Genomic DNA, 22,962 nt, shown 5'->3' with positions numbered 1-22,962 from the left:
AATATGCCATTAGAAAAGTTCAGGATAACACAGAAGGTTTGGAATTGAACGGGCTACATCAGCTTCTTGTCTATGCGGATGACGTGAATATGTTAGGAGAAAATCCACAAACGATTAGGGAAAACACGGAAATTCTACTTGAAGCAAGTAAAGCGATAGGGTTGGAAGTAAATCCCGAAAAGACTAAGCATATGATTATGTCTCGTGACCAGAATATTGTACGAAATGGAAATATAAAAATTGGAGATTTATCCTTCGAAGAGGTGGAAAAATTAAAATATCTTGGAGCAACAGTAACAAATATAAATGCCACTCAGGAGGAAATTAAACACAGAATAAATATGGGAAATGCCTGTTATTATTCGGTTGGGAAGCTTTTATCATCTAGACTGCTGTCAAAAAATCTAAAAGTTAGAATTTAAAAAAACAGTTATATTACCGATTGTTCTATATGGTTGTGAAGCTTGGACTCTCACTTTGAGAGAGGAACAGAGATTAAGGGTGTTTGAGAATAAGATTCTTAGGAAAATATTTGGGTCTAAGAGGGATGAAGTTACAGGAGAATGGAGAAAGTTACACAACGCAGAGCTGCACGCATTGTATTCTTCACCTGACATAATTAGGAACATTAAATCCAGACGCTTGAGATGAGCAGGGCATGTAGTATGTATGGGCGAATCCAGAAATGCATATAGAGTGTTAGTTGGGAGACCGGCGGGAAAATGACCTTTGGGGAGGCCGAGAAGTAGATGGGAAGATAATATTAAAATGGATTTGAGGGAGATGGGTTATGATGGTAGAGATTGGATTAATCTTGCTCAGGATAGGGATCAATGGCGGGCATATATGAGGGCGGCAATGAACCTCCGGGTTCCTTAAAAGCCAATAAGTAAGTATTATTATTATTATTATTATTATTATTATTATTATTATTATTATTTCACTGTTTGTGTATTTACTATTGTGATGTACCGAAGTACGTATATTATTTCCGTGCAGGAATAAATAATCACTTAGTGATTTAAGACGGCGGTTATTCCGTCGGATCCCGGCAACTTAGTCACTCGTAATGAGTGCACCTCTGCACATAGTGATTTGGATATTGTGCCACTATCACACATCTGTGACACAGTGCATGAGGGTTGGCCACTAAAGGGAAACTAAGAGGTGGAACCTAAACTGAGAGGATTTAATCCGGCATAGCAACTGGAATCCGGTGTGGCTTAGTGGATAAAGCGTCAGCACGTAGAGCTGAAAAGCCGGGTTCGAGTCCCATTGCTGGGGAGAATTTTTCTCCGCTCCACCCATTCTTCTGTATTTATGTTATTTATATTTGCTCTGTATTTTTTATATTGTTTGAGTGGAAGAGAAGGACTTATGCGTTAACTATACGAGCACCAGTAAACATAAATGTATTTATTTATTTATTATTTTGCTAATAATCGTAACATAAAATATGATATATACAGAAAAACTTTAGCTCGCCCATGAAAGAGCAGAACTCGTGCTCAGGGGCGGATTCCTGAATTGAAATTAATAATTATACAATACAATTTGTCTTATGTCTACTGTGCAATTATAGTATATAAATTTAAATTTACAATTTTTCAATTTTTATAAAATCCATACATAACTTTTTAAATTTAATACTAGAACTATTAGAATTGACAAGATTAGGATATTTAAATATCAATTTGTTATATATTCTTGGGCCTAAATTACTACTATGATTAAATACTGTAACAGTGTTGCTTTTTAGTACAAACAATCTCAAAGAATCCATACCTTTTGTTTCATAACTATGAGAATACAATTCAAAATTATTTCGATTTTTATGTATGAATTTTATTAATACAATATAAGAAATTTGTCTTACGTTAAGTGCATTAAAGTCTAGAAACAAATTTTGAGATGGAAAATCAATAGATTAATTGGGTTTTTTTTACGACGCTGTATCAACATCTAGGTTATTTAGCGTCTGAATGATATGAAGGTGATAATGCCGGTGAAATGAGTCCGGGGTCCAGCACCGAAAGTTACCCAGCATTTGCTCGTATTGGGTTGAGGAAAAACCCCGGAAAAAACCTCAACCAGGTAACCGGGATTCGAACCCGGGCCACCTGGTTTCGCAGCCAGACGCGCTGACCGTTACTCCACAGGTGTGGACAAATCAATAGATTTATGAAGACATATTTTAATTATTTTATTTTGTAATAAATAAAGTGAATTAAAATTGGATTTAAATGAGCTACCCCATCCTATAATTCCATACATAATTACCGATTGATATAAAGTTAAATATATTGTACGTAATAAACTTATTGACAAGTAATTCCTCAATAAAACAAAATAATATACTATTTTACGTAATTTATTACAAAGGTAATTAATGTGTTGGTTCCATTTTAAATGATTATCGAAAATTACTTAACTTCAGAGGACTCTTTAATAATCGGACATTTACATTGTATAAGACAACAATCAGAATTATGTAATTTAATACTTAATATAGATGTAGGAGGTTTGTTACATTTTTCAGACAATGAGAATGGAATAATTATGGTTTTATTTTCGTTGATAGAAAGATAATTTATATCAAACCATTTTTTTATTAATTTAAGTCCATTATTTGAATTATTATATGCATCATACCAGGTTTTTCCACCAAAAAGTAAAACTGTGTCATCTGCATAAGAATAGTGAACACCATTGTATTCTTGTAAGTCAATTTTTAATAAGTCATTAATATATATTAAAAATAGAATAGAGCCTAGAACTTTGCCTTGGGAACAAATAATTTCAATTGTAAGGTCATCGTAGTATCAATAAAAGCAGTATCATTTTTAAAGAAATTTCTGGTTGTGTGCTTTTCGAAACGGAGTAAGAGACTCCCGGTTTCTAATAATTGTTGAGAACTGCTTTTTGCGAATAAACATGACTACCGGTACTTGGGAACAATATTAAGGAAATACGGAAACTGAACTGATGAAGGAAAATGATAAAACGCCGATTAGGTAACCTTCTTTGAGGAATACATTGACGTTACATCCTTCTTGCTAAACTTGAAATACGACTTTCTCCACGAATTAATAGCATATGATATTCCTGAACTGTGAATGATATTCTAAGTTGCTTATCGAATACCCTGTACTGAACTGCCATCAGCTCGGCAGAAGACCTATGGACAGGAAGCTTGAACTCAGCTGATCTGTACGTCTATGCAGACTACAGACTGTCAGCAGATGAATCCTTCTAAACATGTTGTTATGTCACTCACGCCAGAATATTAAGAAATTTAAGCATGCATTATTTACTTTCACGAAAACTTAATAGAACACAAATATTTATTTAAACTAATATTAACGCTTTGCTGGATATATCTACTGATGTAATTGTTTTCGTAATTTCACTAACGATATAAACAGTATAACGCAAAAGAAAATAAGGAAAGAATTTTTTTTCTGGGAAAACTATAATAGTTTTGACACTATGTTGTATGGAAATTTTGTGATCCTGTAGATCATCCCAGACGACTGTGAAAAGGACGGCACTTATACCCCTGACATCCTGCATATGCATGAAAACTTTGTAAAGTGAGGTAACATTTGGTGAAAACCACTTCCCTGTACCTAGCATAGTTTTCGAGCAATAAATGTTTATAATCAGGTAAATATTTTGTGTTCACCCGGTAGTAATCGTACAACGCAAATACTTGTCCCTGTGCACTTAATTTAATAATAGCTACGAAAAGCTTAGTGAACCGTTGAAGTATTACATCTACCTTCACGGACACATTTCTCTCTTTATCTTTTTTGAAAGGAAATATATTAACTTTGAATAATTTCTTAACAATACTGACTTACGTGTCTCAAAGAAATAGGACGTAAAAATCTCCTACGTCATATTTCCAAACCTCTCTCGCTGGTTTCCATAGTCTATGTGTTAAGACTACGTGCTTGTGTTGTGATATAATGATGTCTTTGCCAAGGACATTCAAATATAGGTAATACTTTAATTGCTTGAGTCATGAATGCCATGAGATATAATAACGATGCACGTATATGTCTGTTTAACTTATTGAGTGCATACAGTTGGCTGAAATAATTAAATAATTACTACTAGGCCTATATTTACTCAGTTCTCAATCGCTGGTAGTTATTCCGCATTACTGAGACGTCAAGAGTATGTAAAAAAATACCAATCATAAAGTGACATATTTTAAAAGAACCTTATTTATAAAAGGCATATGTCCAGATGACTGTTGTCCTATTAAGGGAACACTCCACTAAAAATGATAACTTTTTCCCTAATCATTTTTTTAAACAAATTTTGAGAGCATGTATACTATGTAAGGGACTAACAAAATCCAAATTTTACACTCTCAATTTTTTTGGCTTTTGATTTTGATTTATTTTTTCTATTTTTTTTTTTTTGAAATATTTTCAAACCAAAGTTTTTAGTAGAAGATCTCAATTTTTAAGCTTCTTTTTTGTTGGATTCACAAGACGTAAAGAAACATTTCTAGGCATTCATTTAATAAAATATCTAATTCATACACTTTCAAAAATTGTTTCAAATTTTAAAAATGTTATTTTTTCTTTAATTCATGAAAAAAATAATAAAATAAACTAGCAGCTTTTCTCCCAAAATAAATGCATAGAAACATGCAGCTACATCATAAATACTTGCAATAAAATTACATCGAGATTGGTTAATATTTGGCATAAAAAGTTGATGTTGAATTAAGAAAAAACTTACGCAAAAATTGATTTGAAAGTAAAATAAATTTATATGGAAATTAAAATTCTCCTCTGCTATATTCATCTAGTAACTTCAGGGAACCAACTACAGAACAAAAATTTACTAGATTTATAATCAGAAATTTATAAAAAAGAATTCTAAGATTAAAAAAGTAATTTTGACAGCTCTTTAAATGTCATACCCCTTACAGCATTTATTTAAAAAATGAACATATTTTTAATCAGAATTAAACTAAATCCATTTGGGGTACGAAAATATAAATTCTGAAGAAGTGAAATAGCCAATAATTTTTTTGTGGAAAATTTTCATCATTTTCAGTGGAGTCTCCCCTTAATTGTACATCAGCACAATTATTAATAGCTTTAATATTATTATTATTATTATTATTATTATTATTATTATTATTATTATTATTATTATTATTCAATCACAGTATACACAACAGTTAAGACGAGCGAGCAGTTTTGATTTTCTGCGGAATTCATGGTGGTGGTTTTGATTATAGAACGTATTCTTTCATTTGTTAATATTGATGTCCTGTATTGTCTTAGGTGAATATCCAAAGTTAAGCTGATACCATGTCACGGAATTGCTACGGTGTCAAATCGGAAATAAAATAAAATATGGGATTATGGTAAACTATGCTCTGGGTATGAAGTTTGTTACTTATAATGCAAGTACATATACAGGATGTAAGGGATATAAATGCTGTTATTTAACTGATTATTATTCATGTCATAAGGAAGAAAAATGTCCTTACAATTTTTTTCTAATTGAAATATTTAATTAATTATTTATTAAAGTTTACAATATTAGACGTTTTTCAACATTTCAGGATGAGACGGAGGGGTTTATAAGTACACAGTACAGCTCAAGCTGGTACAGATATACTGGTACAAAACAGATGCTCTGTTCTAATGGAGGAGAGACCATGATAATACTTTTGTTTACATAAAACGAGCAGCAAATACAAAATTTCAATCTCATTAATAGAACATTATGGTAGCCTATATTTACATTTTACGTAACAATATTGCTCCATTTTTATTATACGTCTAAAAAATTAACAATAATGGTTTTCTGCAAAAAAATCACACCGAATTTTTTTTCTAATGCAAAATTTAATCTCTCCCGCTTCCATAAAGCAGTACCATTTTTAAACAAATTTCTGGTTGTGTGATTTTCGAAACGGAGTAAGAGACTTCTAGTTTCTAAAAATCGTTGAGAAACTGCTACAAAAGTTCGCCGATTAGGTAACAGTCTTTGAGAAAAACGTTGACGGTACATCCTTCTTGCCTCACTTGAAGTACGACGACTTTCTCCATAAATTAATAACGTATTATATTCCTAAATTGTGAATGACGTAAGTTGTTTATCGAAGACCCTGTACTGAACTGCCATCCGCTTTGCAGTAGACCTATGGACAGGGAGCTTGAACTCAGCTGACCCGTACTTACGTCTCTGCAGAGTACTGCCTTCTGAACACATTGTCACGTCTCACACGCCAGAATATTAACAAATTTAAGCATGCATTTTTATTTAATTTCACGAAAACGTAATAGAACACACGAATATTTATTTAAACTAATATTAACTCTTTGCTAGATATATCTACTGATGTAATTGATTTCGTAATTTTACTAACGATATAAGCAGTATGACGCAAATAAAATAAGAAAAGAATTTTTTTTTCTGGGAAAACTATGAAGTTTTGACCCTATGTTGTATGGACATTTTTTGATTCTGTAGACCGTCCCCGACGACTGTGAAAAGGACGTCACTTATATTTCTTTTATCCTGTATAGTAGGTTTATGTACTAACAGGTCCCTATTAGAAACGTCAACAACCAAATTTCTTGGCTTAAAAATCGATAATACTCGTATGTTAAATTGGAAAAGTCATATTAAAGAAATTACTCCCTAATTAAATTCAGCGTGTTTTGCTATTCGATCTATGCAAAAAGTAGTAAATAGCAATACCTTAAAAACAATACTTCCAATCGGTAATGAGATTTGGAATAATATTCTGGGAAAATTCTACAGATAGTAACAGTAACTACAATAAAGAGTAATTGGGAGAATGGTAGGTGGCAAATCTAGGGAATCGTGTAGCACTTACTTACTTACTTACAAATGGCTTTTAAGAAACCCGAAGGTTCATTGCCGCCCTCACATAAGCCCGCCATCGGTCCCTATCCTGTGCAAGATTAATCCAGTCTCTATCATCATAGCCCACCTCCCTCAAATCCATTTTAATATTATCCTCCCATCTACGTCTCGGCCTCCCCAAAGGTCTTTTTCCCTCCGGCCTCCCAACTAACACTCTATATGCATTTCTGGATTCGCCCATACGTGCTACATGCCCTGCCCATCTCAAACGTCTGGATTTAATGTTCCTAATTATGTCAGGTGAAGAATACAATGCGTGCAGTTCTGCGTTGTGTAACTTTCTCCATTCTCCTGTAACTTCATCCCGCTTAGCCCCAAATATTTTCCTAAGCACCTTATTCTCAAACACCCTTAACCTACATTCCTCTCTCAGAGTGAGAAAAAAAAACTACAAATAATGCCCATGGCTTGTCAATATATGTTTTCATTAATAATTTTTTTCGTATGTAATCATGAAAACTTAGTAACTAATTCCACAGTTAACAGCATAATACTCGTCAAAAATGACTTTCATACTCCATCGGCAAATCTATCGTGCTAGCAAAAAGAAGTGCGTTATATGGCAGTACAAATTTTTAATAGCCCTCCTATGGATATAAAGAAACTAACTCAAAACATAAGATTATTTATGGCCAAATTAATGAACTAGCTAATATCTCACGCCTTCTATTCTGTAGGTGAATCTATAAAATTCAACAACGCTGCATGAATATTTTTGTCTTGTGTTAAGTATAGATAATAATTATTCCTTGTGCTGTACTAGCAAAACTCTTCTGTATGTGTTTCAACTAGACTGTGACTATAATTATGACTTTGTAGTACTAATAAAATTGTTTTGACATGTTCCATATTCTAGCTGTAAAGCTACGTGTGAATACCATGAAATGTAAATAAATACAATACAATGACAGAAGAAGATAATTCTCGTTACTATATGACTTAAGTAGCTTATGAATTCTTAAAACTCATGCGAATACATTTCGAGCAAATGTTTCGTGTCTATGCGCGTGTGTATGTATATGACTTGTTTACAGGCCCATTTGACTGGTGTGTGTGACGTGTAATTTTTCCTTAAGGGAGATACACAGATATCTCCTCTTTCCCTATACATCATCAAATAGTTATATTTAAATTCTGAAACATTGCGAGGTTACTTATGTCGGCGGATTTGTTCGCAGTGAAATATTTGGTAAGTTGGGGAAAACTCGGAAAAAGTCATTCAGATAATCAGTCCAGTCGACACCTGTGCAGTAACGGCTAGCGCGTCTGGCCCAGGTTCGAATCCCGGTCGGGACAAGTTACCTGGTTGAGGTTTTTCCGGGGTTTTCCCTCAACCCAATATGAGCAAATGCTGGGTAACTATCGGTGCGTCCACACCTGTGGAGTAACGGTCAGCGCGTCTGGCCGCGAAACCAGGTGGCCCGGGTTCGAATCCCGGTCGGGGCAAGTTACCTGGTTGAGGTTTTTTCCGGGGTTTTCCCTCAACCCAATACGAGCAAATGCTGGGTAACTTTGGGTGCTGGACCCCGGACTCATTTCACCGGCATTATTACCTTAATTTCATTCAGACGCTAAATAACCTAGATGTTGATGCAGCGTCGTAAAATAACCCAATAAAATTAAAAAAAAAACTATCGGTGCTGGACTCCGGACTCATTTTACCGGCATTATCACCATCTCATTCAGACGCTAAATAATCTAAGATGTTGATACAGCGTAAAATAACCTACTTAATCAGTCCATGCAGACTTAAAAAACACGTCCGAAAGCATTACATAATTAAATATTTGTAAAAAAAAAGTTAATGCCTTGTAAAATCCAGGGAATTAGATCCATAAAATAAAAGACACATTTAATAAATTTCCATTAAAATTGTTCACTCAAAATGCAGACTCTTCATTATTTGAATATAATAGGACATACCTATACTATACAAACATAAAAGGTCTGTGTGAAGAATGACAAACTGTAATCTTGAAAGAAAAAAGTAGTTATAGTACTTAAAGAGACGTAATAATGAAATTAAATTGTATTTTGACATATACAGTATAATGTACATAAATATTCACAAAAGCCGTTTATAAGAAAATGCAGTGCGAAACGACATTATTATCTCTGATAAGTACGGACGTGTAGAGATGGCGAATGTGTTTTTGAAATCCTCTTCACCCGTTCTTACAAATCGTACTCTGCATTTGACCGTTTCCAGAAGTATCTCTCCTCACAATTGTTACTAATTTCGATCAGAGGTACGCAGACAAATCTGACTGTCGCTATGATTTTACTCTTCTATTTTAATGTACCAGAAGAACTGAGAAGTCGCAAACTTATAGAAGAGACAGTGAAACATCCATTAAACCTAATCAATCGCACATCATATTTTTAAAACAAAAATTCCATTTCAACTTTCCCGGAATTTGAAGGAGTGTCTCGACGTAGAAGGCCAGAGATATTCGAACAGTGGCGTACAATGTTAGGTACAATGCAATACTTTAGTGAAAATAATTCTGAGCCGATAAATCAGCCACTCTCTTAATTTCATCGTTAGCGTACGTAATGCACAGCTCTGTATGTGCTTAAAGCGTGGCTCGTTTGCCAAACATTGCAAGAGAAATATTCAGATATTAATGGAAGAGATACTATCTCAACTTATGAGCAAAGCATACTGTATAACTCTTCGTCTTATCTTCGTAGTAAGATACATGCTTTGCTAGCCATTAAGTACCTTTTACAAAGGATATGATTCACATCAGGTGGTTACAGTATCCGGGAGAAATTGAAGCCCGTAGACTGCATACCTCCGTAAATATCAAACGGTGATGAAGTGTGAAATTTCCATTATAGACACCACGAAGACGTAAAGAGAGCAAGAAGTGGTAGGCTACTCATAGTATGCTTCTGAGGCATCGTAATGAGGCGTGTCGTCAGCATCACGTTTCAGCCGCTTTTACTCAAGGGAGGGATCGTCGATACTGAAGCCGTGGGAGGCCAAACAAGAGCAATTCTGAATGTAAAATAACAGACAAGGAAAAGTTCTCGAATCGATATCGATATCGAGGAAACCTTCACTCTAACGTTTCAGTAACATGATTTTTTTTAAGATGGTAAAATTCATTTTATAATAATTGCACATTTATTTTGTTATTATTGATTATAGAAATTAATAAAAACATGACGGTATAGTTACTATGGGAATAGAAACACATACCATTTAGATATAGGCTACTGTGTATATATGCAAATTATTAACATAGCTTACATTAAGGAGATAAAACAAATACAAAAGAATATAATAAAACGTGGGCAGAGGAAGAAGAATGCCAGAAGAGGAGAAAGAAGAGGAAAGTGAAAGAGAATAGAACAAAAAGGTGGAAGTAAAAGAGAAAAACCTAAAAAAAGAAAGCTAGAGAGTAAGAAAGGAAGAAAAGTACGAGATACACCTATAAAAGAAATTGAAAAGAAAAATGATTAGAAGGAGAAAAATGTGGCAGGACAAAGTGGTAGAAAGAGAAACCCGTAGAAGGAGAAAGGAATGGAAGGAGAAATGTGTAGAAGCCGAAAACCTTGAAAGAGGTAAGAGGGAAACAAAAAGTAGAAGAAAAAATGCTACAAAAAGGAAAGCTGGAAGATAGAGCTGGAAGGGCAAACAAGTAAAAAGTTAGGAGAAAGGGGTAAAAGGATAAAAACGTCGAAGGAGAAAAATTAAAGGAGATATAGCTAGAAACAGATGGAGATGAAAGGGGGGAAAAGTTTGAAAGAGATAAAAGGAGATAAAACAAGAAGAAGAAAGAGGTAAAAGGAGTTAAAGGTGGAAGAAGAAAGAGGTAAAAGAAGAAAAAGGTGGAAGAAGAAAGAGGTGAAAGGAGATAAAGGTAGAAGTAGAAAGAGATAAAAAGAGATAAAAGTAGAAGAAGAGGTGAAAGGAGATAAAGGTAGAAGTAGAAAGAGGTAAAAAGAGATAAAGGTAGACAAAGAAAGAGGTGAAAGGAGATAAAGGTAGAAGTAGAAAGAGGTAAAACAAGATAAAGGTAGAAGTAGAAAGAGGTGAAATGAGATAAATTTAGAAGTAAAAAGGGGTAAAAAGAGATAAAGGTAGAAGAAGAAAGAGGTAAAAGAAGATAAAGGTAGAAGTAAAAAGAGGTGAAAAGAGACAAATTTAGAAGTAAAAAGAGGTAGAAAAAGATAAAGGTAGAAGAAGAAAGCGGTGAAAGGAGATAAAGGTAGAAGTGAAAAGAGATAAAAAGAGATCAAGGTAGAAGAAGGAAGAGGTGAAAAGAGATGAAGGTAGAAGAAGAAAGAGGTGAAAAGACATGAAGGTAGAAGAAGAAAGAGGTGAAAGGAGATAAAGGTAGAAGGAGAAAGAGATGAAGGTAGAAGAAAGAGATAGGAGATAAAAGAAGAAAAACCTAAAAGGAGAAAGGAGAAAAAGACAGAAGGAAAAAGGCAAAAAAAGGAGAATATGCTGGAAGTAGAATGAGATGGAAGAAGAAAAACGTAAGAAGACAGGTACATATGGGACAATGGCGTAAGAGGAAATGAGGAGAAAAAGAGGAAGAGAAAAACAAAGTCATAAAGGAAAACAAAAACAAAGAGAAGCGGGAAAGATGAAAAATAATTAGAGTAGAGAGGAAGATAAAAAGGGGAGAGTGAAAGAAATGACAGAAAAGGAATGAGAAGATAATGACTAAGAGGAACAGCAGAAGCAAGAAGAGAGTGAAAAAATAGGACGAGGACAACAAGTGTATATAGAAATAACTCAAGGAGAGAAAGATCAGGAAAAGGACAAAAGGAAATGATATGTGAAAAAGAAATGTAAACAAAAGAAGAATGAAAAAGGACGGAGAGAAATGGGGAGAAGAATGTGAACATGAATATTATAATAATAATAATAATAATAATAATAATAATAATAATAATAATAATAATAATAATAATAATAATGTGTGAAATTGGTCGTTCATATTGAACGTATTTGCGGAGAGATATTTATGAATTAAAGCTGTAATCAATTGTATACATTTCAAGGCAACGGTTTATCACAGAGCAGGAGGAAGAGAGGGGGAAGTTGCGTTATTCCGTAAAGCAGTTTTAACACTTTATGTCGCTGGCAGTGTTTTCTTTTGATAAGCTCTCTGGTATAGGAAGTAGGGATTATGCAGCGAACCTCTGTTCTCTTCCCCATCTCTCATGTCGTCAACGTCCTGCCTCTCGCGAACACATGGAAGCTTTCTTAAAATAAGTCAAGATAATTCTGTTTGTTCGTGTATTATTATTACGAAACACAATAAAGTAAATATTTTTGTAAGGGTCTTTGAACGTGTACGTCACACAGCAGCAACACTGCAACCAACGCAAATCATTTCAACCTCACTAAATATTTTCGCGTTTTCTAAAACTTCTTCATGTAACTGTATTTTTAAATTCGCTTCACTAGAAAGTAGACATCACTTCACACATTTTTCACTATTTGATGGATAACTTGATGTTGTGAATTCATGGAAGTAGTAGTAATTAGCACTAGAAGTGAAAATTAGCACTAGAAATGAAACATTCTTGACAGATCAATATGAAGTCTGGAAGTTCTGTAATTAAGATGATATGTAACTTAGTTGATATGTAAATAAATTAAGGTGATATGTAATTAATTAAGATGATATTTAACTAAGTTGATTTGTAATTAATTAAGATATGTAACTTAGTTGATATGTAAATAAATTAAGGTGATACGTAATTAAGACGAAATTTAATTAAGCTGATTTGTAATTAATTAAGGTGATATGTAATTAATTAAATTGGTAATAGTTGGGTGAAATAGAAGTACTTATAAGTTAAGTTTACTTTTGCTTATTGTTATTATAGAATAGTTGTTTTGCTTATTGTTATTATAGAATAATTTTTTATTATAGAATAGCTTTTATTTATAGTTCTACGTTTATTGTATCTATTTATTTATAGTTAGAAATAGATTTAGGTTTATTTTATTTTATTTTTTTCTTTTATTCCTGTAATTATTGTAGAATTATACAGGGACATCATTTTATTTTTACTTCAATTTTTATTGTACCTGAGTTTTTTAATGTACTTCACTCCTACCCCTTCTACGAATGAAGTTCAACCGTCTTCCACACAGATCCAAGTCATAGTAGCCTTACCGTCACAGTACGTTCCAAATGTATGTTCGCGTTTTCCAATGACGAAAGAGCTTTCAATATTACATCATTTTCGCAAAGGTACTGTCGTCCATTTGCCTACGTCGCATTCCGGTTTTCCCCACCAGCTTCTATTCGCCTCTCGGTAAAGGCTAGTGGCTGGGCTGTCTTAGCTCTTTTCTGAGAACATTAATTTCTGTTAGGAATTGGACATATACGTAATATTATACCTATAGAAGTGTTTAAAATAACTTAAATAACAGGCCTCGTTAAGTAATTAACTGTCACGTGATTTTCCTCCTTTCTACGATCCTGCGACATAATCACTTGGACGGACAGTATATAGAATGTAATTTTATCTTTTCGGATCGAGCAGAAGTGAAGATTGAATTTACAGTAAGTAAGGCACTCTTTTATACAGTAGGTACAGAATTATTCCAACATGAGTTAGGCCTACTAGTACGAAGGACGAAACTGGTAATTGGAATTACATACATTAATCGAAATGAACCGCCACCATTTTGAAACATGTGTTTAAATATCCATATTATGATTATTTTTCAATTTAACTTCATTCTCTATAGTGTACGCTAATGTGCTATAGACACTCTAATATACACTGCATAATGAATACGTCCGCATGGATAGCTCAGTTCGTGAGTAAAAACACTCATTGTTAATACTGTACTGTATTTTGATTAAACAAAAACCTAATGAAGATTATCAAACTCAAAAGCTTGATATTTCCTAGTTTACGTAAATGGAAGAATTACTTTTCTTCCCTCCTATACCTAGTAAAGTGATTTGTTTGTATATTACGCCATCGAACTCCAGTCATAGAAGGGGTTAGCAACCGTTGATTCAAAGGTATAGGCAGGTTAATATCAGAAATGTTAGTAAAAATAAAATTATGTCCCTGTATATGGTATTATTGTATATTATATATCACTGCCAACGGGTGTATACCCAATTGTAGTGTTAATAAATAAATACATACATACATACAATAATATTTAAATATTCTTAAATACATTACGTATGTAATACTATTTTATGGAAACAAATACATATTATCAAGTACATATTAATATACAAATAAAATCTTCATCTAGCAGACACTAGGTATGTACCAATTTAGAATTAATTTGATATATTATTTTAAGCGGTGGTCTTGTGGCATAGTGTCCTCATAACAACTATATGTCGATATCTGTAGATGTGTGTCCCGTAAAGGGACTGGAATGTAACGGACACAGAAGAGTCAAAATCTTTAATATTGAATATGAAGCTTAAGGTAAAGATGATAATATTAAAGTACAAGAACTAAATCCTTATGAGCTTTAGTTCAAAATTAAATTAAAAATCGATCTAAAGCTGCACTCGGGTTGATTACATGGTTGAGTTTTCCCGAGGTTTTTCCCAACCGTAAAGAGAATGTCAAGTAATCTATGGCGAATCCTCGACCTCATCTCGCTAAATATTTCGTTATCACCAATCCCATCGATACTAAATGAACTAACCAACTAAAAAAAAAATTGAAAATAAACTGTGATTCGGTTTTTGAACACGGAACAAAGATTACAAACGTTGAGTACCTACTGTATATTAACGGCTTTGGTTGCTTTCCAGTTAAATTCATTACAAATAACTTCATACAAATTGATATATTATTATACAGATACGCCTGCCTACATTATATGTATTGTTAAATGAGGACCAATACAACATTAAATAGAATTTGATTGGAAATATTTTCTTTCTCGATTCAACGTCTTGGGATGAACGTTGCTCAAAGCCTGCGTGTGATGTCTTTCTCGACTTTATACTAAAACAAACAACACTTCGCTCTTGATGTAAGGTAAACACAACGATGGGCTTCCACTCAAGGCAAAACTATGCACATATTGGCAACTGACAGACACCATAATTGTACTATAACGGATAGGATTCGAACACACGACCTTGTCATATACCTGCGCCTTAGCTGTTGCAAACGTCGAAAGATCTAAATTCTTGAACTTTAATCACGAATTGAAGACCGGTATAACGCACATACTCTGAATATTTCTTGGCAGTGTGTTTAGCTAATTACATAAAAATGTTGAACATTTTCGGAACATATTAATAATGCTTATAGTAATACTGAAATAATTTAGTCTAAAATTAATTTATAATGATTTTATGAAAAGAAGGAAAAATTTTAGAAACTCACAGATGAAATACGTTTAAATCGATATAATTATTAATCGATAAGAAGAACGTCCAGTTTAAAATCGAAAAGTACATTTATGGAAATATATTTACAGTAATTCATTTTCATAAACTGAAAAATTAGTTACAATAACAAAAGCTCTGTCTCATAAGGCGATTCTTCTCTTCTCTGAACTGAGGTACCATTAATTTAGGATGTATTAAATAATAATCAGGATCTAATATATAAGCAGAACAGAATTAGTTATCTAATCCTCCACCAGTAAAAACATGAGCAGTTTTAAACGGTAAACTACAACCTCAAAGAGAAATGGAGAAATTAAACGTTGCGCTACATTTTGATTAAAGCGGATCAATTACTTTACTTTAATTAAATGCAGCAATTGAAATAATTTCAAGATGAAACTAAAATGTAACGAAGTTGGAGGGCAAATACTGTTTCTAGATATATATGCCTATATTATTCCTAAAAATGAACAGATGTTACAAGTTCTTTCAAAACTAGTTGGAAGTTAAAACAGCAACAATTGTGTTTAATTAATTTTAAATTTTAAAAGTATCTAAAGTGTTATATTAGTAATTTAAAGAAAACTGATACCCGATTATATCTGAGTGGATCTAATTTATAACAGAAAATAGTCAGTTAAAAATTAACTTTAAGGAGAAATGTTTTGAAGGCAATATAAGTTTAAAGGTTCGATTGCGTTGTTAAGAAATCACCTCAGATAAGACATTGCACTGTAATTTCTTTCTTTCTCTTTCTTGCATTGGTTTTTATATTCATAACAAATTATCCATGTAATATGTACTATTCAAAATTTTGTTTTGTAAATGGTATACTTTGTTTACTAGGCAATTCCTGTTTAGGGAAAGTGTTAAAAAGTTATAATAGACGCAGTTGGTGTAGAAAGTAGTGCTCAAATTAATTATACGTATATTTAAAATAAATATGAAGTGATCCTATACTAATTTTAAGACACCATTTAAATAATAAGTAAATTTAATCTCAATAAATTCAATTAAATTTAATTCTTGTCAGATGAAGCGAAATCAAATCCATTTTGAATCTTGCGTACACTACTTTTAACACTTGAATATAAGTAATTGATTAACTAGCGGACTTACTCGTGTTAATTATGTAAGTCTGTGCGGCTTACAACTGTTTCGGTGCTTCATCACACCATCCTCAGTTTGAAACGGTAAACTACAACCTCAAAGATAAATGGAGAAATTAAATGTTTAATTTACACGTAAGTGTAAAATTTTTTGTAGATGTTGAAAGTACTAACTCGGAATAATTATAGAATTAATTTTAGGAAGTTAAAGTAATATTACATAATGTAGTATAATTTTAAAGTAACTCTAACACAATATAAAGAAAATTGGAGTCCGAACAGGTGTAAATAGATGTTGTCCCCGGCTCATCACAAGGTAGTGTGTAGACAAATGTGTGAAGATATCACAAACACATTAAAACCCGATGAAGTAAGGAGGAAAACACAGAAACTGGAAATATTTTCGTGTATAAACTTGCACTTATAAAAAAAAATATTATCGACATTATAAATTACACCAAATTACCTCAAATGTTTGCACACACGACGTCTTCTTTTTAAGAACTATCACTGATATGTCCTGAAAACCCGCGATGACATTTGATGTAAAAGTAATGTGCACTGGTTGATAGCATCGCTAGATCGATTCGGTAAGTCACGCACCGGAGTGGCCGGCCACTTGCTGACTGCCCAAACAAGCCAGGCGAGACGCGCGGCCGCCTCGCTACACAGTGAGACAGCGACTGATGCTCTGCCAGGCAGCTAGAGGCTCGCTGGCGGCCGGCCGAGCTCCGCGGAACCCCCGGTAACCATACAAACACGCCATCTCCCCCCTCCCCCCGTCGTTCACTCATCTCATCCTTTGGCTATCTCATTCATTCGTCCACTGCGGTGCAGTATTTATTTAAAACCAGACATTAATCAGTCTTACGAGGATCGTGATGATGATGATGATGACGACGATGATGATGTATGTATGTATTTATTCACACTGCAATGGGTATATACCCGGTGGCAGTGGTAACTAATTACACTCAATAATGATAATAATAAACTTATTAATTAAAAATACAATTAATAATAATACTAATAATTAATACTAATAATAATAATAATAATAATAACAACAACAAGAGGGAATATACTAAATTAAATGAAACGATCACTTAAAATAACATTTGAAATATTCTAATTTGTATCTTAAAACTAAGATCGAACTAAAACCCACGAGTACATGTTCATATCTGCACAAGTACCTTTCAACATTACACTCATTTCGCTGTCAACTCACTCACTGCACTGGAACTACGACACATTTCACTGATTCTATCCTGATTTCACTAACACTTCAAAAACATTTCACTATTCAAATTCTTTGCACTGCCACTATAAACTATAAAGCTTCACTGACAGGAACACGTTTCACTTACACAGCACACTTCACTGACACGACATACTTCTTCACTGATACAACACACTTCACTGACACAACATAATTCTTCACTGATACAACACTTCAATAACAATATATCATTTACACCCTTTAACTACTGTGTATAATTACCGTCTATTAGTAAGGTCCTTAAGCCTATTTTTAAATGCATTTTTGGTTGTTGGTAAAGCCTTTAGTAAGTCTGCAGGTAAAGCATTCCAGTCCCTGATAGTACGATTGAGAAAAGAAAACTTACCAGTGTCCGTCCTCTGCCTTCTTTCCCTGAATTTATATGAGTGGTCGTTCCTTGAAGAGTAATTTGGCGGTTGCAACCTATTTTTTATTTCTCTCCAGGCAGGCTCACCTCTGTATGTTTTGAACAGTGCGCATAATCGAATTCGCGTTCTCCTGTCCGTGAGTGTGTCCCATTTTAATGGTGAATTTTTCCGACAACAGTTAAGAGCCCGTTTTTGAATCTTTTCCACTGTCTTAATATGTTCTAATCTGTAAGGATCCCAACATGCAGCACCATATTCCATTACTGGACGTACTAGTGATTTATATGCAATCTCTTTGGATGATGATGATGATGATGATGGGGAAATGTTCCAATGAGGATTATGTTTATTTGTAATGTAACATTTACTTTACAATAGCTATGTAGCATTGTAAATTAATATACTTTTGTAAATAGTAACTCAAATTTCAAATTGTAAATAGGCCTATATACAAAACATACACATCAGAGTGCTGCATTGGAGTTAAATCGCTCGCTTGAAATCGGTCGAGTGTCGCATCCTCGAGTGAGATACGATCGGTCGTGATACGCTCTTAATAAATAGAAGCACAGTACAAGGTCATCTCAAAGACATGTCTTATCTTGTATGGAAGGCGACAGGTAAGATACACATATGTTTTGCTCACACGGTAAAAATAAGGTTTTATTTTCTGCGTTTATGACAAATGTTTAATGGAACAGTCTAATGGAACGCACCAAAACAGGAACATGAAGTTATAAATAAAATAGTATGAAAAACTTCGATATACAGTTATTATTGCTAATTAATAATTATTCAATATTTGATTTACCACATATATAATATGATAGGTCCATAAATAGTGTTCCGCCTATATACTGCGACAATGTAGAAACGTTTTACAAAATATTATTGATATAGCAGTAGATTAATAACAATATTACTACACAGATAACGTCACAGAAAATATAATAAAACGAATAATCATGCTGCACAACTGTTACAGATGCAAAGATTGATACACTAATTATTATTATTATTATTATTATTATTATTATTATTACCAGAAAACTTGATACCGTTCTTGCATTATCGTGACTGTGTTCTCCGTTTATAATAATTACATTTACATCCAATAACATCTATCAGATGTGGCAAAAACAAAATCACTCCTGTGTGGGGGGGAAAAAAAGAAAAAAAAACATTTACCTACAATATTTATATTACATTTTAAAGCAAGTTTTGTAGTTGTACTATGGAGAGGTTAGTTAAACACTGCAAAGTTTTGAAATGATAAACATCTATGATGTTACTACACAGTTCATCACTGTAACAACAACGAAAGTCTAACGCTCGGCTTATACCGTTCGAGGATTTATCGTTCGTGTCAATTTTACCCATCATGCATGTGCGCTGATTAACGGATTATGCTATGAACTACTTGGCGCTCGAGCGAAAACGTCCGATGCAGCCCTCTGATACACATAAATACAAAATACAGATATACAGGTTCTACCAGAAGTTTAAGAACACGTCTTCGAAAGAGATGTTGCACTCCTTGTAACTGTGATACTTATGCGAAATCTCCTGCGCAAATTTCATGAGCAATAATTAATAACAGATCCCTATTAGAAACAACGACAACCAAATTTCTTGGCTTAAAAATCGATCATGTGTTAAATTGGAAAAAATCATATTAAAGAAATTACCCCCAAACTAAATTCATCATGTTTTGCCATTAGATCTATGCAAAAGATAGTAAATATCAATACCTTAAAAACAATATACTTTGCATACTTCCACTCGGTAATGAGTTTTGGAATAATATTCTGTGGAAATCCCGCAGATAGTAACAGTATATTCCTATTACAAAAAGGAGTAATTAGAATAATAGTAGGTGCCATATATAGGGAATCGTGTAGAACTATTTTAAAAACTACAAATAATGCCCATGGCTTATCAGTATATTTTTAATTAATAATCTTCCTCATATTTAATCGTGAAAACTTTGTAACTAGTTCAACAGTTCACAGCATAAATACACGTCAAAAAATGACTTTCATACTCCAACGGCAAGTCTATCCTGCTATCAAAAAGAAGCTCGTTATATGGCAACAAAAATTTTTAATAGCCCCCCTATCGATATAAAAAACGAAACTCAAAACATAAGATTATTTAGGGCCAAATTAAAGAAGTACCTAATTTCTCAAGCCTTCTATTCTGTAGGTGAATTTATGACATTCAATAACGCTTTATGAAATTGATACTAAAACTTTGTGTTGTACTATTACATTGTATTGTAAATCTCGTCTGTATATAGTTCATCTAGACTGTGACTATAAATTAAGACTTTATAATTTTTTTACTTGTTCCATATTCTAGCTGTGAAGCAATGCATGAATACCATGGAATGTTAATAAATACAATAAAATACAAAGGGATCAATTTACTTACTTACAAACGGCTTTTAAGGAACCCGGAGGTTCATTGCCACCCTCACATTACCCCGCCATCGGTCCCTATCCTCAGCAAGATTAATCCAGTCCCTACCATTATATCCCATCTCCCTCAAATCCATGTTAATATTATCCTCCCATCTACGTTTTGACCTCCCCAAAGGTTTTTTACCCTCAGGTCTTACAACTAACATTCTTTTAAGGTCCGAAAGTCTTGTCACCCCCTCCCCTTATGTGTATGTTGATGTACATCCATTTTGAACATGTCATAGCAGATGTATTACAATGGTTAATACTTTACGTTCCAGCTTGTTTAATCATCCAGAACATCAGTATGGGACCATCATTGTCGTGGCACAAAATGATGCGGTGCCATGACCTGTGTGAAATTTTCCGCAGCAAAGGCGTTGTGATTTCCCTGAATGCCTTCCTAACAGCTTGCTTTAAATCTTCAATTGTCTGGTATCGATGATTCGAGACAAGCTGCTTGATTATTCCCCAAAGGGAAATCACACCGCCTTTGCTGCAGAAAATTTCATACAGGACATGGCGTCGCATCATTTTGTGCCGCGACAATGATGGTGCCCATACTGATGTTCTGAATCACTAAACAAGCTGAAACGTAAAGTATCAACCATTGTCATACATCTGCTATATCATGTTCAAAATGGATGCACATCAATATACAAAGAAGAGGGGTGACAAGACTTTCGGACCTTGCTGTGTATGCATTTCTAGATTCACTCATACGTGCTACATGCCCTGCCTATCTCAAATTTCTGGATTTAATGTTCCTAATTATGTTAGGTGAAGAATACAATGTGTACAGTTCTGCGTTGTATAACTTTCTCCATTCTCCTGTAACTTCATCCCCCTTAGTCCCAAAGCACCCTATTCTCGAATAGGCCTAGATGGGAGGACGAGTTCAAGTTGCAGCTAGGAGGACTGTGGACCAGAATAGGACGCCAAAGAACACGGTGGAAGGACGCAGTAAACCAACTTTGAGTGGGAGCAACAACAACCAGTGCTAGCGAAATTGTGGACAAAGAACTAGGAATGTAAATAGACCATCAGGTCGGCTCTTCTGATGGTCAAGACTTGAGCCACCCTGCCCAAGCAGGAGGCCTTGCCCCACTGGGGATTTACGGCTTTTATTGTTATTATTATTATTATTATTATTATTATTATTATTATTATTATTATTATTAACCTCAGTTCCTCTCTCAAAGTGAGAGTCTAAGTTTCACAACCATACAGAACAACCGGTAATATACATAACTGTTTTATAAATTCTAACTTGCTTCCAGTAAAATTCTCGCGTTTTCCCTGATAGTAGATTTTATCCTATTCACGCCATCCGCATAAACAAGCTGCTGATGTAACTCGGTCAATTTCAAATCCTCGCTGCTTTCCTGAACCTTCGTGATTATGAAATGAAATGTAATAAGATTATTTTTTTCAGTAGGTTATTTTACGACGCTTTATCAACAGCTTAGGTTATTTAGCGTCTGAATGAGATGAAGGTGATAATGCCGGTGAAATGAGTCCGGGGTCCAGCACCGAAAGTTACCCAGCATTTGCTCACATTTGGTTGAGGGAAAACCCCGGAAAAAAACCTTAACCAGGTAACTTGCCCCGACCGGGAATCGAATCCGGGCCACCTGGTTTCGCTGCCAGACGCGCTAGCCGTTAGTAACAAGATTAAAAACTACGAAGAAAAAATTTTACATTCGTTGTAGTTGACTCATTTGTTGGTCAAATTTCGTCAATATTTGATAGCGTGAACACTATATCCAAAATTTGCACATTTTCATTAGGCCTATTTATGCAATTGAAGAACGTGATCCCAAAACTTGTTCAATCCATTTGACCATTTTTATGATTTATACATTTGTGTGATTATATTTTAGACCTCTATCATTATTCATTATATTTTAAGCTTCTTTCTTCCAAAACAAAGCCAATCCTTGTGCAAAAGTGTGTGTTATTATTCATGTCACTCGAAAGCTAGCTCAGTTCTTGGATTAAAAAAAATAGCCCAGTCCTTACTTACAAATGGATTGAACGCGTTTTGGGATCACTCTATTCAATTCTGTATTCTGGATCCTGAACAAATGCATCTCAGAAACCACTTCTAATACACTAACCAGTGTTTTTACTAGGAGCAATTAAATGTAATATATAGAAGAATGCCAAGCAATAGCGTTGTTGATAATTATTATATCACCAGGCACGACCGAGTCGCCAGGAATACTGGTGTTAGTTTACAACGTTCATAAAAGCAAAAACCGGAACGGATCAAAGAGATCAGGTAGTAGGTGAATTATAGCCTATGTTTATTGTGAAGCATTTGTATTATGTAAGTCCTTTCTTGTAGAAATCATGTCTGACAAGTTATGTGCATTGTAACAGTGAGTCTCCCAGTTACGCACTTAAAAAAACTTCTACATAAATATCTGAGTCAGATGCGAT

At 33.9% G+C, this 22,962-nt stretch overlaps 1 protein-coding gene across 3 annotated transcripts in view; it reads right to left on the bottom strand.

Moving 5' to 3' along the window:
• The window catches only part of LOC138708969 (octopamine receptor beta-2R-like), a 793,399-nt gene extending 776,288 nt beyond the window's left edge, over positions 1–17,111 (bottom strand). For all 3 annotated transcript variants that reach the window (XM_069839376.1, XM_069839375.1, XM_069839377.1), the window contains exon 1: positions 16,872–17,111. The gene's annotated coding sequence lies outside the window, so the exon portion shown is untranslated. The remainder of the gene's footprint in view (positions 1–16,871) is intronic.
• Between the last annotated feature and the right edge of the window lie 5,851 nt (positions 17,112–22,962).

This window comes from Periplaneta americana, chromosome 11 (genome assembly GCF_040183065.1).
Source record: "Periplaneta americana isolate PAMFEO1 chromosome 11, P.americana_PAMFEO1_priV1, whole genome shotgun sequence".
Lineage (NCBI taxonomy): Eukaryota > Metazoa > Arthropoda > Insecta > Blattodea > Blattidae > Periplaneta > Periplaneta americana.
Note: the sequence above shows the minus strand (reverse complement) of the source record. Positions and strands in the feature narration are given on the sequence as shown.